We start from the raw sequence: 17,428 nt of genomic DNA, 5'->3' as shown, positions 1-17,428 counted from the left end.
TGGCAATCATACCACATCTTTTTTATATGCAAGCGCTAACACGGTGAGTTCATCCCTTCGAACCAAGATCCATCTTCAAACATACGGACATAAAACAGGGAAAAGGTAGAACGTATAAAAATCAAATAAAGAACAAATGAGTATCGAACATAAAGTAAAAGGATCGGTTGAGCACAAACACATATAAATATGTCATAAAAAGATCATTTTACCTTTTTCAACAAATTTAGAACTATTACCAGATATAAGAGTATAAACAATTAAAAAGGGGGAAGGATGTTAAAAATCGAATATGTAACGAATAAGGAATAGGGAATAAGTAACGAATAGGTAGCGAATTGGGAATAGGCAATAGGTAACGAATAGGTAACGAATAGGGAATAGGGAATAGGTAACGAATAGGTAACGAATAGGGAATAGGGAATAGGTAACGAATAGGGAATAGGGAATAGGTAACGAATAGGGAATAGGGAACAGGTAACGAATATGTAACGAATGGGGAATAGGTAACGCATAGGGAATAGGGAATAGGTAACGAATAGGGAATAGGGAATAGGTAACGAATAGGTAACGAATAGGTAACGAATAGGGAATAGGAAATAGGTAACGAATAGGGAATAGGGAATAAGTAACCAACTTGACGTCCATCTTATATGGACACATATAAGTACATTTACATATCATATAAGGATCTTGGTACATCATATAAGTACATTTACATATCATATAAGGATCCTTGCACATCATAAAAGTACATTTACATATCATATAAGGATCTTTGAACATCATATAAGTACGTTTAAATATCATATAAGGATCTTTGAACATCATATAAGTACATCTAAATATCATATAAGGATCTTTGCACATCATATAAGTACATTTACATATCATATAAGTGCATTTGCGCATTATATAAGTACATTAGCACATCAAATAAGGATCTTTGCACATCATATAAGGATCTTTTGCACATCATATAAGGATCTTAGCACATCATATAAGTATATTTGCATATCATATAAGTAGATTTACACATCATATAAGGATATTTGCACATCATATAAGAATGATTGCACATCATAGAAGTAAATTTGCACATCATATAAGTACATTTGCATATCATATAAGGATATTTGCACAGCATATAAGAATGATTGCACATCATATAAGTATGTTTGCACATCATATAAGAATATTTGCACATCATATAAGTATGTTTGCACATCATATAAGTATATTTGCACATCATATAAGTATATTTGCACATCATATAAGGATGTTTGGACACCGTATAAAGATACTTGCACATCATATAAGGATATTTGCACGTCATATAAAGGTGTTTGCTCATCATATAATGACAAGTGCACATCATATCATAAAAATAGTTATAACAAAACAGTTCTGGTGTTCCATAGTTTTCAGTGTATAAATTTTACTGTTATATTTGTCAGCATTTCGGTCTTATTCTTGCAAAAGTAAGTGCTTTTTGCAATTGCTAGAACCCGAAAGGCTTACCTTTGATTAATAAATCTATAAATTGTCAAACCACAGGGGTGTAGCTAGAATGAAACTATGTGCAAGCATATACCGCCGAGCGAAGCGATGCGAAAAAATTTGGGACCCTTTTATGCAGAAAATGGTTCAATCTAATTAAAATTAAATCCGTTAATTGCTCCTGTTCTGATATGTCGCGCATCATCTTATATCAGAACAGGAGCAATTAACGGATTTAATTTTAATTAGATTGAAAATGGTTTATTTTTCGGGATTTGGCCATAGGACGGTTAATTGAGAAGCTACATGTACATAGGACGTATACATAATTCATGAATGCAAACTATTCAACATCTAAATAGAATAAAGCATGGTTAATTGAATACACAAACAACACATTTTTGTGTTATGGAATTTACTAAAAATTGTCAAAAATCTGCCCTTCGGGTCTTAGCAGAAACGAACTTCTTAAATTATTACTTTGTCAATATTCACACAAAATCCCGATGAATATGCAACAATGCTAGCGATGCTAAACCGTCGTTGTTCGTTTTTAATCGTACATATGTTTTGAACAGACGTAGTACAATGAACCCGCGGTAGCACCCGCGAGATGTAATCCAGCGTGTTCGCCATCGAGAGACCTCCCGATTGAATTTGTCAAAATTATATGACAAGTCAGTTTCGTATGTCTCAAACAATGCTGCGATTTGTTCGTTTGTTGTATTTCCTACAACACGAGGAAGCAGATATGCGCAAAGCAGTGATTTTTCTGACTGATATCAGACGCGACTCCAGTTCCATAAATTATCATGTACCTATGTACATGTAGCTTCTCAATAAACCGTCCTATGGCCAAAACCCGAAAAAACAAACCATTTTCCGGTACCACGATTTCCCGAGAAATACAAGAAAAACATTATATCCCCAAAACAAACTGATATATCCCGAGAAAAAGCCTTTTATGGTGTTATGCTACGTTTTACAGTGTTATACTACTTTTAACAATATTAAAGAATATTAATTAAAGATATTACTCGTAAATTATCATGTGGTCTATGGTCTTGATCTTGATCTTGATAGGTTTACGGTGATACATCCAAGGATATTAATACACCGCGCGTGCGTCAAGTAATTTACTTAAGTTGGGCCCCCCTTACAATTTCACTAAAGGTTTTAGCTGGTTCTTCTGCTGTCTGAATTTTGGTGAAGATATCCGGTGGTAGTAGGTTCCAGTCTTTAATGGTATTTGGGATAAAACTGTATTTTAACGTGTCTGTTTTTGTCTGAAGTCGGAGGAAATGTTGACTGTGCATGTTCTTGGTTGTACGGGATGGTTTTTTCAGTTGGTCAGATGGTAACTTTGCTTGACCATGTATATTCTTGCAGAAAAGAATTAATCTGTTTTGTGTACGACGGTCTTTCAGTGAGGGTAATTGTAGCTGATCTAAAATCGCTGTCATACTTCCTGGTTCGTAATCAGTGTAGTTTGATGTTATAAACCTAGCCGCTCTTTTTTGTACATTTTCCAGTTGGTCTTGGAGATATAGTTGATGTGGGTCCCAGGCAGTGCTTGCATATTCTAGGACAGGTCGTATCAGTCCTTTATAGGCCTGGAGTTTAACTTCAAGTGGACATGCGGATAGATTTCTTTTTAGTAAACCTAATGTCCTGTAAGATTTATTGCATATCTCCTCTATGTGCTTACCCCAGTGTAGGTCATTCGTGATGTTAACTCCTAGATATTTTATTGATGTTAGAAATTGGAGTTCCGTATTTTTCAAGGTGTATTTAAATGATGTTGTTTTCTTCTTGCGACTCAATGTCATCATGTTGCATTTAACTGGTTGAAATCTCATTCCCCAATCTGTCGCCCAGTTACCTAGGGTATCAATATCCTTCTGTAGTTCAGCACAGTCATCTTCAGTATTAATTTCTCTGTAGCATACACAGTCGTCTGCAAACAGCCTAATTTCTGATGTTACGTTATCTGCTATGTCGTTGATATGGACCAGAAATAGGATTGGACCAAGAACCGTTCCTTGAGGAACTCCTGATAGGACTGATGATGTTTCCGATTTAACTCCGTTTACTATCACACACTGAGATCTATTAGATAGAAAAGCGTCAATCCAATTCAAGATGTTTTTGGGCACGCCATATTTGTGAAGTTTACTTTTTAAGAGCTCGTGCGGTACGGTGTCAAAAGCTTTTTCAAAATCCAAAATAAATATATCTGTTTGTTTCCTTTTATCAATAGCTGTTGCCCAGTCATGTATAACGTTGATAAGTTGGGTTTCACAGCTGTGTCTTCTTCTAAATGCATGTTGTCGGCTATTTAGGATGTTGTGTTTTTCAAAGTGCTGCATTAGGTTTGAGCAAATGATGTGTTCTAGTAATTTACAAGTGATACATGTTAGGGAAACTGGTCTGTAATTGCTTGGGATGGTTCTGTCGTTCTTTTTGAATAGTGGGCATATATTAGCATTTTTCCATTCGTCTGGGATGGTTCCTCTGTTGATGGATTGTTGGAAAAAGTGAGCCATTACCTCTGATATGTTAGGTGCCAGTTCTTTAAGTACTCTTGGATGTATACCATCAGGGCCCATCGCTTTTGATGCATTAATATTTTTTAGTATTTTTTCTACACCCTTTGTTGTTACTATGATGTTTATCATTTTGTCTACAGGAGGAGTTTGGTATGGAACAGATTCATATTTTGTCTCTGTATATACACTTGTAAACTGAGTGTTCAATGCCTCAGCTTTTTGTTGGTCTGTATGGACGCAAAATATAATGAGACTTTCCAAGACTGTTTTTGCGTGTTTGCAGGGTGATTGGCTTTGGTAGTCACATCGCATCGGCATAATAAACGATATCGAAGGGTTCTGATAAATCTAATGGCCGATTGGTACATCGCATTCCAAACAGATAAACCGTACTCTGTAAAATGTTCTCAATTTTTAATTTATAAATTTTAATTTTGCAATTTTTTTTTGCATGCCGAATTGATGTGCACGCAACCGTCATATCAGTCACTGGACAAAACAAAAGTTGCATCAGTCAAAAACTTAATACGGTTTTACAAGATATTTTTCGCTGGTGTGATGACAATAAAATGGCTGTAAATGTATCTAAAACGAAAGCTATATGCATTGGATCTAAACAAAAGCTTTCCGTTACATCAAATGAAAAAATTAATCTTGCTTTAAATGGACAACAAATTATAGAAAGTACATGTGAAAAAGTTCTAGGTGTTTTTATTGATGCATCTCTATCTTAGTCTTCTCATATCGATTATATAATCAAAAAAGTTGACTCTTCTTTAGCTTTACTAAAAAGGATAAAGAAATATTTAGATCATAAAGCTAGACGAATGTACTATAACGCTTACGTTTTACCTCACTTAGATTATTGTTGTTCAATATGGGGAAACTGTAATAACTTTCTATTAGATAGTTTACTAAAACTGCAAAAAAGAACAGCAAGAATAATTTTAGACGAACATGATTACACCAAACCTTCAAGAGAATTATTTCACGAATGTAACATTGTGCCAATCACACACAGAATACTTTATCACAAATCATTACTAATGTATAAGGCAAAACATGGCTTAGCTCCAGAATATATGTCCAGTCTTATTGTATCAGCTTCTGCAAACCAAAAATATAATACGAGATTTTCATCCTCAGATAATTTTATTATTCCAAAACCAAATACAGAGTTGTATAAGTCTAGTTTCTCGTACAATGGACCAAAAGTGTGGAATGCTCTTCCTAATTCAATAAAAAAATCAAATACAATATCCGAATTTAAACATAAATACAAATCTATGTACTTTTAACATTACCATCATATTTTTACTGTAATGCCATATCATAAATGTTTATTGTATTTTAAATTGTACATAATCTTTATTTACCATTATTATTGATGCATTGCTTATTTGTTATGTAATTATTATTGTATTAAGAGAGCCTTATTGAAAATTGGTGTAATCCAAATGAGTTACTCTCTCTAAATAAAGATATTATTATTATTATTATTATTATTATTATTATTATTATTATTATTATTATTATTATTATTATTATTATTATTATTATTATTATTATTATTATTATTATTATTATTATTATTATTATTATTATTATTATTATTATTATTATAGGGAGCTACGCGCCTGAACCACCTTGTATACTAAGTGTAAAATGATAACGTTAGATATGAATGTAAATATTTCTATTATAAAACAAAATATATAGAACTCAAGGTCGTTTTGTCTATAAACACGCATACAATATACTTGTAACAAAACGTATCTGATAATAAATAAACTCATCATAGATACCAGGATTAAAATTTTATATATACGCCAGACGCGCGTTTCGTCTTCAAAAGACTCATCAGTGGCGCTCGAATCAAAAAAAGTTAAAAAGGCCAAATAAAGTACGAAGTTGAAGAGCATTGAGGACCTTTACAAATATTTAAGTTTCTTCATCTATCAATATACATGTCATAAAAAAACGAAAATCACTTTAGACAAGGTATTAAATAAAACTGGAAATCAGCATCAAGTTTAGAAAACCTGCGTTACTTCTTACCGCTTAGTTTCATGATGTTAGTTAGACTAATTTTTAATTGGATGTAAATATCATGTATTTCTTCTTTGTTATTTTTTTCATATTCAACTTATTAATTATGATTTACAGACTTACTGTGCACTATAACTGTAATAAGAAATGAATTGCAAACTCTTGATAGTATGCCTGACTTATGTAAACATGAAAATTTGAGAACTTGGCTAAGCTTATTATTGTATGCATGCATGGACGAATCAACTCACGTTAACTTAGGCCATGCTTGCATGGACTAACACTACAGACTTGGTGTATGAATGGATGAGCTAAACTAACTTTACATAGACATTTAAATTATTAAATTTTCCAAGCCTGCGTCCATGCTTGCATGGGATAAGCTTAGTTCCCAAATTTCATGTCGGTTACATAATATGAAAAACCTTTAGGATTTAGTCATGCAATCAAGTGTTTGCAATTTATTGCTTAATGTAAGTTGTAGTGCACAAATCTTTAAATCATAATAAATAGATTGAAAATTTAAAAATTAACTAAGAAGAAAACATACTAGAGGCTCTAAAGAGCCTGTGTCGCTCACCTTGGTCTATTATATGTGCATATTAAACAAAGGAAACAGATGGATTCATGACAAAATTGTGTTTTGATGTTGGTAATGTGTTTGTAGATCTTACTTTATTGAACAATCTTGCTGCTTACAATTATCTCTATCTATATTGAAATTGGCCCAGAAGTGACAGTGGAAATATTAAGTAAAAAATTTATGAAAATTGTTAAAAATTGACTATGAGGGACAATAACTCCTTAAGGAGTCAATTGACCACTTTGGTCAAGTTGACTTATTTGTAGTTCTTACTTTGCTGTACATTATTGCTATTCACAGTTTACATCTATCTATAAAAATATTCAAGATAATAACCAAAAGCTGCAAAATTTTCTTAAAATTACCAATTCAGGAGCGGCAGCCCAACACCAAGCTGCCCGATTGGTCTGAAAATTTAAGGGCAGATAGATCTTGACCTAATGAACAATTTTATCCCCAACAGATTATAAATGCTTTGGTTTCAGAGATATGAGCCAAAAACTGCATTGTACCCTATGTTCTATTTTTAGCCATGGCGACCACCTTGGTTCACGGGCGGGGTCATCGGACACATTTTTAAACTAGATACCCAAATGATGAGTGTGGACAAGTTTGGTTAAATTTGTCTTAGTAGCTTCACAGGAGAAGATTTTTGTAAAAGATTAATTGTAAAAGATTTTTGTACAAAAAATTACCAAAAATTGTTAAAAAATTACTATAAAGGGCAATTACTCCTTAAGGGGTCAACTGACCATTTTAGTCATGTTGACTTATTTGTAGATCTTACTTTGCTGAACATTATTGCTGTTTACAGTTTATCTATATCTATAATAATATTCAAGATAATAACCAAAAACGGCAAAATTTCCCAAAAATTACCAATTTAGGGGCAGTAACCCAACAACGGGTTCTCCGATTCATCTGAAAATTTCAGGGCAGATAGATCTTGACCTAATAAACAATTTAACCACATGTCAGATTTGCTCTAAATGCTTTGGTTTCAAGATTCAAGATTTCAAGATTTTATTTGAACACTCAGACACATAATCCAAAATCTACATGGTACCCCTATGTTCTATTTTTAGCCATGGCGGCCATCTTGGTTGGTTGGCCGGGTCACCGGACACATTTTAAAAACTACATGCCCCAATGATGATTGTGGTCAAGTTTGGTTTAATTTGGCACAGTAGTTTCAGAGGATAAGATTTTTGTAAAAGTTAACGACGGACGACAGACGACGGACGACGACGGACGACGGATCCCAAGTGGTGAGAAAAGCTCACTTGGCCCTTTTGGGTCAGGTGAGCTAAAAAGCGTAGAAACATCAAATTAAAAAATAATCTAACTAACATCATGAAATTGTGCGGTTAGAAGTTGTATTCATACCTTGTTTTTATTACTTATGCAAAGTGTTAACAAAAAAAAAGATACAAAAAAATCAATGCTTATTTTTTTTTTTAATATATCTATTTGGAATAAGCAGATATATATAGACAATAGACAATATTTTATTGGCACAATCGCATTTACAATAAATGGTAATGACCTAATGGATAAACAATTTACATGGTAGTAAAATACAAACAATTATATATATGTGAATAAAAACAAATTAAATTCAATTCAATTCAATTCAATTCAAAGTTTTATTGCCCTATAAACTATACAGTTTGTGACATATAACAACAACAAAAACAAATAAAGACAATAACTAAGTAACTCAATATATATACACAAATTCAGGTAAATATTAAAGGGCCCCCTGTCCTCAGTTCCATTGACTTTTTTTTTATAAAGGATCCTAGTTTATTCACTTGTGTTGGTGTTGATGGGTTAAGTATAGATATAACTTTGTCATTGTCAGTGAGATTAGCAAATGAATTACTTTCTCTGTTAATGCAATTAAAATATGTTAATCTAATATTTGAATTATGAGAACAATTTATTAAGAAATGTTTCTCATCATCTAGTACTTTGCATTTTTTGCAAAGTCTCTCTTCGCGAGGAATTTTAAAATGCCTTCCTTTTTCAATTAGTAATGAATGGTCACTGATTCTAAGTTTTGTAATTAAATTTTCTAAATTCAAAGTTTGGGTTAGAGAGGTAAGGTTTGATCAATAGATTTGGCTCAAGTCCTTTATAAAAATTTAGTTTACTTTTATCGTCAATACAGGGGCGGATGCAGGAATTTTCGAAAAGGGGGGGGGGTGCTAACCCAGGGCACCCAGGACAAAGGGGGGGGTGTGCAAAACATATGTCCCGATACAAATGCATTGATCGGCAAAAATAAAGGGGGGGGGTCCGCAAATTATTACAGGTTTTTAGTCTATCTATATCAATGTTAGATTAAAGAATATCTTTTGCAAAAATGAACCATGAATAGGAGCCACTAGAATCCAAAGTTTTAGTTAATTGAAAAGATTCATGTAATAAGGGATTCAAATTTGAGGTGAAAAGCCTTGCTAAATACATAATAGTTTGGGTTTTTATATGACATAAACAATTAATTTGTTACTTACCCTTATAAGGAGTTATTTCCCTTTAAAAATTATAAATAATTTTTGAAAAATTCTATTTTCAGAACCGGAAGTCATAAAGACCTTGAACCTACCAATAATCTTTAATTCATGTGACCTTCAATATGCACCCAAGGTCAAAGGTCACCGAGTGCAAAATAAAATTACGCTGCAATTTCAAGCTTACATATTAGGAAAACAATAAGACTTTGCTGCATACATACAGCGTATAAAATGTTCCTCTCGACGAGCTCTACATTTTATACACTGAGCTCAAAAGTGTCCGACTGTCTGTTCAAAAGTTACAACGGGATGATTCTTAAAAGTATAGTATTTTGTGTATATCTTTTTAAAGGTAACAGATATCAACCTACTATACACTGCAAAGATGATCAGTAATTCAAGACCTTCAATTTGAGGTCAATGTCAGGTCATGATGAAATTTCACCTTGACCTTCACAGTATACTATGACCTTGACCTTGTGATATTTGAAAGGTCAAGTGGTCCTGAGTTGAATGGTGCTAGTCCCATGTCTCTACGACTTCCGGTTCTTAAGTTTGATATTGCATCATATATTTGATGATTAATTGTGACCTTGGTGAACTTTGAAATTGTCCCAATTCTTTTTCTATAATGTTGTCCTTCTACTGTAGATCATTTATCATTTAACAGCTTTGAGATATCTATTGTCGTTGTAGAGATAATGCAGTTTGAAGTTTTGCGAGCGGAGGCATGTATTTCTGAATCAACAAGAGCATACCTCTTAAAATGTTTAAGAAATTGAAGAGGTTAACATAGTTCTATGTTTGACCAAATACCAAAAACATTCCATGGAAAAAAACGCCAAAAATTCAATTTGAAATTTTCATGTTTTGCATTGACTTTGTAAGTTTCATAACTTCTATATTTATATAGTTGATATTGCATCATTTTTTGCACTTTGTCAAATGGGGTCATCTGATATATCAAATTGAAGGTCTAAATAAACTCTACTTAAAAATGAAAATTTTAAACCCCCTTTTCATCCCAGGAGGACGGGTGGGGTCATTTAGTGCAAACATTCAAATTTCTCAGATGGTAAGGTTGTCGCATATCAAATGAAAGAACATAAAGCGTACATTTCAAATTTCAAATTGACGTCTCCCAAAAATGGGTTGGATGGGGTCATTGAGTGCAAAAAATAAATATTCTTTTAAGATAGGGTTGTTGTATATTAAATGAAAGGTCATGATGTGTACATTGGAAATATCAAATCCCGACCTCCAAAAATTAGTTGGATAGGGTTATTAAGTGCAAAAATCAATCTTTCTAGAACATAGAGTTGTTGCATATCAAATGAAAGCTCATCTACTCTATGTTACATATATCATACTTCCGATCTCAAAAATGTAGCCGGATGAGGTCATGAAGTGTTAAAAGAGAAAAGTTTCAGAAGGTATGCTTGTCGTATATAAAACGAAAGGTCGTACAAAGTACATTACGAAAACATCAATTTTACAGGAAAGACCTTTCAATTGTTTTACAAACAATTGAGATACTAGTTGTCATATAATTTTCTTTTATTTCTAGTCACACTTTGAACATATAAAAAAGAAATTAAAAAATAAAAATAAAAAAGCTTTTCTTTTGAATTTTATTTTACACCTCCAATTTGTCTTTGAGTTCTTTCTATATATAAAAAAATCAGTTTGTAATCAGAACATATGAAAAGTACAAATGGCTGTAAACATATACCGGTAAGCAATATATAAACTACATTTTTCTTCTAATCATTCATACATATTTACCACTGACATAAAAAATCAGTTTGTAATCAGAACATATGAAAAGTACATATGGCGGTAAACATATACCGGTAAGCAATATATCAATAAACTAAACATTTTTCTTCAAAACATTCAGACATATTTACCACTGACCCGTTCTCATTTCCTGTAACATGAGCTCCATCATATTTACAATTTTATTTCTGCCATTCATAGCACTTTCACTTCCTACATGTATAGGGTTATTAAAATGAGATTTTTGCTCAAAAGCTTGATGATCTCTCTGTTTTCTGTTTGTTATTGAATTTGGCATTTGATAATTAGGTATACCATTGTTTCTTACAGGATTTGTTTTTGTGTTATATTCATTGTTTTCCCATAACTTTACATTTAGTAGTGTATTGAGTACTCTTTTAATGGACATAACCATAATTGGAATGCCATGACCTTTAATATGTATTCCATCTACAAAATAATCAGGCTGAATGAAATCATACCTTACAAAAATCTGATCCCAAATAATTACAGAGGTATATCTTTAATCAGTAATCTTCCTTATATTCGAATTTTCTTGAATATGCTGATGATACAATATTATTGGCAGAATCAGCTAACGATTTACAAATAATGTTAAACAAGTTTGATGAATACCAGGGGCGTAGCTACCCGGAGGCACGACAGCACGTGCATCCACGTCGTTTTCACAAAAAAAAAAAAAAAAAAAAAAAAAAAAAAAAAAAAGCAGAAGAGAGAGAGATGAGTTGGTCAATCGAAATCGGAGACTGTTGGTGTCTTTTCCGTCTATCCCGGATATTAGTTTGACAACCTAGTTACAAGTGTTGATGAAGCTGTTCATTCAGAAAAAGATCGTAGCTCCGAAGTTGCGTGCACATTGATTCGGCATGCAAAAAAAGAAATGGCAAAATAAAAATTTATAAATTGAATGTTAAAGGAAACAACTATGTTGTCACTTTTTTTAATTGATGAAATATCATTAAATAACGACATTTAGTTTCAAAATAATTGGTTTTTTTTTGGAGATTATGACAAAATCGGAAGGTTACTTGTATCTTTTACAAGATTTTTACTTTTGAATTTGTAATACTCAGTCTAAGATATGTAGTTTTGGAGCACATTTTACAGTGTACAGTTCATCAGTTTGGAATGAGATGTACCAATCGGCATTAGAATTATCAGATCCCTTCGATATCGTTGAAAATATGCAGAGGCGATGTGATTGACAGACTACCGGAGCCAATCACCCTGCAACCACGCCAAAACAGTATTGGAAAGTCTCATTATTTTTTGAGTTCATAGACCATATGATAAGGCAAATGGAGAGTGGGGTCACGTCAAGTTATCAGAAAATCGCTTCTTTGTGCTGTATCTGCTTCATCGTGTTGTAGGAAATATCACAAACGAACAAATCTCAATATTGTCTGAAACATACGAAACTGACCTAGCATGTAATTTTGACGAATTCAATTGGGAGGTCGCTCGATGCCGAACACGTACGCTGGTTTATAACATCTCGCGAGTGCTACCATGCCATGATGGCCCTTAGATCTATCAGTCACGGCACTACGTATGTAATTGAAAACAAATGTACGATCGACAATGAACAACGAAAGTTACATAGCATTACTGCATATTCATCGGGATTTCAGAGTGAATGTTGACAAAGTAATAGAGAAGTTTGTTTCTGCCCAGACCCGAAGAGCAGATTTTGGATAATTTTGAGTAAATTCTGTATCACAAATATGTGTTGTTTATGTATTACTATATTCAGAAGATTTAGTAATAGTTTTACATTCATAAATTTTTATCTACATATAGCTCCTCTTTTAACCGTCATATGACCGAAAACCGAAAAAAAAAAATTGCTGCATAATAGGGTCCCAAAATTTTTTAGCCTCGCTCCGCTCGGCGGTAGTTGCTTCCACATCGTTTATTTCTAGCTACGCCCCTGAATACTGTACTGACTGGAAACTAAATGTAAACATTGATAAGACAAAAGTAATGGTGTTTGAGAAGGCGAAGCGTAAAAGAAATATGAGATTCATGCTAAGGGGCGAGGAGTTACAGCTCACCGACAGTTATAATTACCTGGGATTATTAATAAGATACAATTGTAATTTTAATTTATCAAAGAAAAAACTTGTTGAACAATCACAAAAAGCACTGTATGCATTATACTATAAGTTAAGAAATGTAAACATCCCTTCAGATCTGCAGTTTCGACTATTTGATTGTATGGTCGCTCCAATTTTGCTTTATGGGTCGGAAATCTGGGGTCACGAAAATGTTGACATGATTGAAAAGGTGCACTTGAGTTTCCTAAAAAGAGTCCTGAATGTTAGATCAACAACACCAAACTATATGGTCTATGGGGAAACTGGCAGATTTCCATTAAAAATTAATATCAAAACTAAATTACTATGCTTTTGGTCAAGGCTAGTGCAAAGCAGTAGTAACAAATTATCTGGGGTCTTGTATCAGTTAATGTATAACTTACATAACTCAGGCCAATACTCATTTAAATGGTTATCTTCCGTGAAACAAATTTTAGATGATACAGGATTTTCTTTTGTCTGGAATGCACAGGGTGATATTAAAAGTTCGGATATTAAAAAAGAAATAAAACAGAGATTGGTTGACCAATTCGGACAGAGCCTATCTGCTGATATGACAAACTCATCTAGAGGTGTGTTTTATGCTTCATACAAAACAATGTTTTGTTTAGAGCCATATTTACTCAATCTTAAAGTGGCAGATCGATACATCTACAGTAAATTTAGATGTTCAAACATCAAAATCCCTATAGAAGTTGGTCGGTGGAAAAATACACCAAGAGAAAATCGTATATGCTGTCACTGCGATTCAAATACCATTGGTGACGAATATCATTATTTTTTTTGTATGTTCCAATAAACAAATTATGTCTTTAAGAGAAAGGTATATACCTACATATTACATAAAAAATCCTTCCCAATTGAAATTTATTGGTCTATTATCACACTGTAACGTGCCAGTGCTAACAAAAGTGTGCATGTTTCTAAGACATATTGAAAAAATATTTTCATAATTCATAGCATGTTACAATAATTTCTAACCACGTTGCAATTAAGAATTTTGCAAACAAATCAACCAAATATATTTCAGTTTTATTTTATGATATCAATTATTAATCTATTGTGTGACTTTCTTGTAAATGTATAAGTATGTATGTAATTTTGTAATGTATAATTGTTATCCTCTTGTAGCACCATACGTGTGCCTAAGTTGTAATAAATTGTCTTGTCTTGTCTTGTCTTGTCCTAAAATATTCAATGCTGTACTCAATAATAGACTAATCACAGTTGTGGATGAACAGCTGACTAACTGTCAGTTTGGCTTCAGAGAAAACCACAGAACTGCTGATAGTACTTTCATATTAAAATCTTTAATTAATAAATATATACACAAAAATAACAAAAAAATATATTAAAGGTAAAATGAAAATCTATTGCAATAGATTAGTTCTTGAATTTAAACAATTTGTTACGAAAGAGGAAGATAATTTTAGTGCCGTATAAGATATATTATTAAGTATGAAATTTATTTTATTTTTGTCGCACAATGCGGTTATATTTTTTCCCGTGATTTTGAACATTTTTAATACAAAAAAGTCTCTCTAATACTGGAGTAGCCTCTGCAGTTTAGCAGCAAGTGTTGTTCATTTTCAATTTCGCCACTTTTACAGATTTCACAAATTCTTTGATCTCTTGGTACTTTTAAATATCTTCCTCTTTCAAAGCGTCAAGGTTATGAGCACTAACTCTCAGTAATATACACAATGATGATCGATCTGATTTATTTCTTAAAGCATCAACATTACCTGCCCGTTCACTCATTTTGTAAACGCTCTGGAAAAATGTTAATTTTCGAGATGCTGAAATATTTGCATGTTGTTCCTGAAAACCCTGTTCAATTAGTCTTTGTTTTATAAAACCAAAAAGGGGTTTAATAGTAATGTTAACATTAATTTTGACAAATATGATAAACCTAAATTTAAAAAAAATAACATTTAACCTTTCAACCCATGCATTATATATTTGGAGAACTAAACTTCCTTCTGAAGTGATTAAATGGTCCTCGAATTTACTAGCTACTAGATAACATTATCCTATTTTTGATATGGCAGTCTTGCAAGTTCGGAACGACATGCATCATTCGAGTGATAGATCCGTGTTTTACTTGCTCGGATACTAATATTAAAAACACATATATAAAACGACTGACATAATGTTTTTGGTTGTGTTTTTAATATAAGTATCCGAGCAAGTAAAACACGGATCTATCATGGTGGAGGACCCGGGCATAATGTTTATTGAACTTCCAGTGTCAATCAAAGCTGCAATATCAACATTATCACAACAAACATTCATATATATAAAATTATCAAAAGTAGATAGGTTATCTGGTTTGGAATCGGTATAGTTGGCTTGTTTAGACCTCGAATTTATGGACCCGAACGATTTGGCCTTGTATCGGCCGGGTATTGGTAGTTTTCCTGATTTGGTTTAATGGTTTTACATCGATAAGCAGTGTGACCCGTTTGGTGACAAATTTGGCATTTATTACTTGTTGTTTGTCCAAATCCATTCCAATTGCATTCTCGTTTCCTATGTCCTGGAAAATTACAGTTGAAACAATTTGAATTGGTGTTTGTGTTTGGGTATTGGTACTGTTGTCTCCTTTGAAAATTATTTTGTGTCGACTCATATTGGCTATTTGCTGATGCTTCTGGGACTTTCGAAATTAAAAGCTCTGACATATTTTTACTGAGCTTAGCAACTTCATTCGTTAGACTAGCAAATTCAGAGGATTTGAGATTAGAAATATCGCTTTTTTGTTCAGGAGGAGAGGTAGAAATTGCATTTTCAAATATTTTCTCACGGTATCCACATGTTTCGGCCATTTTAGCAGACGTTAAAGCAGCGGACAAATCTGCTGGCTGGCCAGCTCTTACGAAGAATGCCATTTTCTCTGGTAGACCCTCTATAAATCTAGCTAAAACCTCATGATCAGGTTTGTGTAAAAGGTTTCCCTTTTCAAGGATTTGACTATGGAAATCTTCAAGCTGTTGAGATTTTCCTAACTTAAGGGTATTAAATATTTGACCTTCCATCATAGCCATAGCACTGTGATTTTTAAAATTTGTAAATTTTTCCTCAAACAAAACTTCAATGGCGTTCCATGATTCTTTTGATCTTTCACTTAGAGTATTAAACCAGGTTAATGCTGGACCTTTTAAATGAAGATGAAACGCGGCTACTTTTTTCCCGTCAAAATCACGAAGATCGTGCAAAAGGGCATAGGACTTAAATTCCGATAAAAATTTCTGTGCGTTGTCCTGGGAATAACCCGAAAATGTTGAGCAGTTGGCAAGTTTTTCCATTTTGGCAAACGAGTTTGAGCTTTTTGGAAGCGATGAATCTAAATTTGTTGAATGCAATTTTAGCGTGGAACTTTTCCTAGGTGTTGGTAGAGAGAGAAAAATGTCATGTTCTTTAAATTCGTTAAATTCTAAAAAATCTGGAGTTAGAATAGTATTATCAAAATCATCTTCATTTTGATACAAAAACGTAGATTCAGAGGTGTTATTAATTTCATCGGACCCTGGACTACTCATTTCAATTACAGTTCAAATTGTAGCGTACCAATGTACACATACAGAAAAGGTTATACATCTCTTGCATTTTGTAGCGCAGATTCCTTCACACATATACGGAACTGGAATATTGTAGCGCGACAATTTGCACATACAATCATTAAGTATAGTAATAAACGTACTTACAGGTAACTGGAGTTGAATGTTTTAAATAAATCCCTTTCCAGGCAGAAATCGCTGGTATTATAACTAAAGACAGTACATATTACACCACAAAGTTTTTATCAACCATAATCTTGACACTGGTGAATACCATCATAATATCCAGTAAAAAAAAAATAACTAGAAAAAGATGTTTGCGTATAAAGTTCATGGAAACATTTAAAATAAAAGTCACAATATTAATTAATATAATTTGAGTCCTCCACCATGATAGATCCGTGTTTTACTTGCTCGGATACTAATATTAAAAACACATATTTTTGTATCTATTCTATATTTTCAAAACTACATATGTACAGTTATCCTACAAATCTACAACTCTCAGTTTATGGCTACACGTGCTGTTCTTATCTATAAAGTCATGAATATTTATTAGCTATGTAGGCGTGTCAAGATCGTATCATACGCGATAATGACCAGCCAGTACACACTGTAATGATTTCATTTACCAGTATTAAAAAGATAAACATAACATCCCCGCCAAAATAGCTAATAAATATTCATGCGCCCTCAATGAAATAACCTTCTCGTGTTGACAATTTTGGATATTCACCTCTTCAACGGGCCATAATTGTATATTATTCAGCAA

The sequence above is a fragment of the Mytilus edulis genome, chromosome 3 (assembly GCF_963676685.1).
Source record: "Mytilus edulis chromosome 3, xbMytEdul2.2, whole genome shotgun sequence".
NCBI lineage: Eukaryota > Metazoa > Mollusca > Bivalvia > Mytilida > Mytilidae > Mytilus > Mytilus edulis.
The sequence above is the reverse complement of the archived record's forward strand: the minus strand, read 5'-3'. Positions refer to the sequence as shown.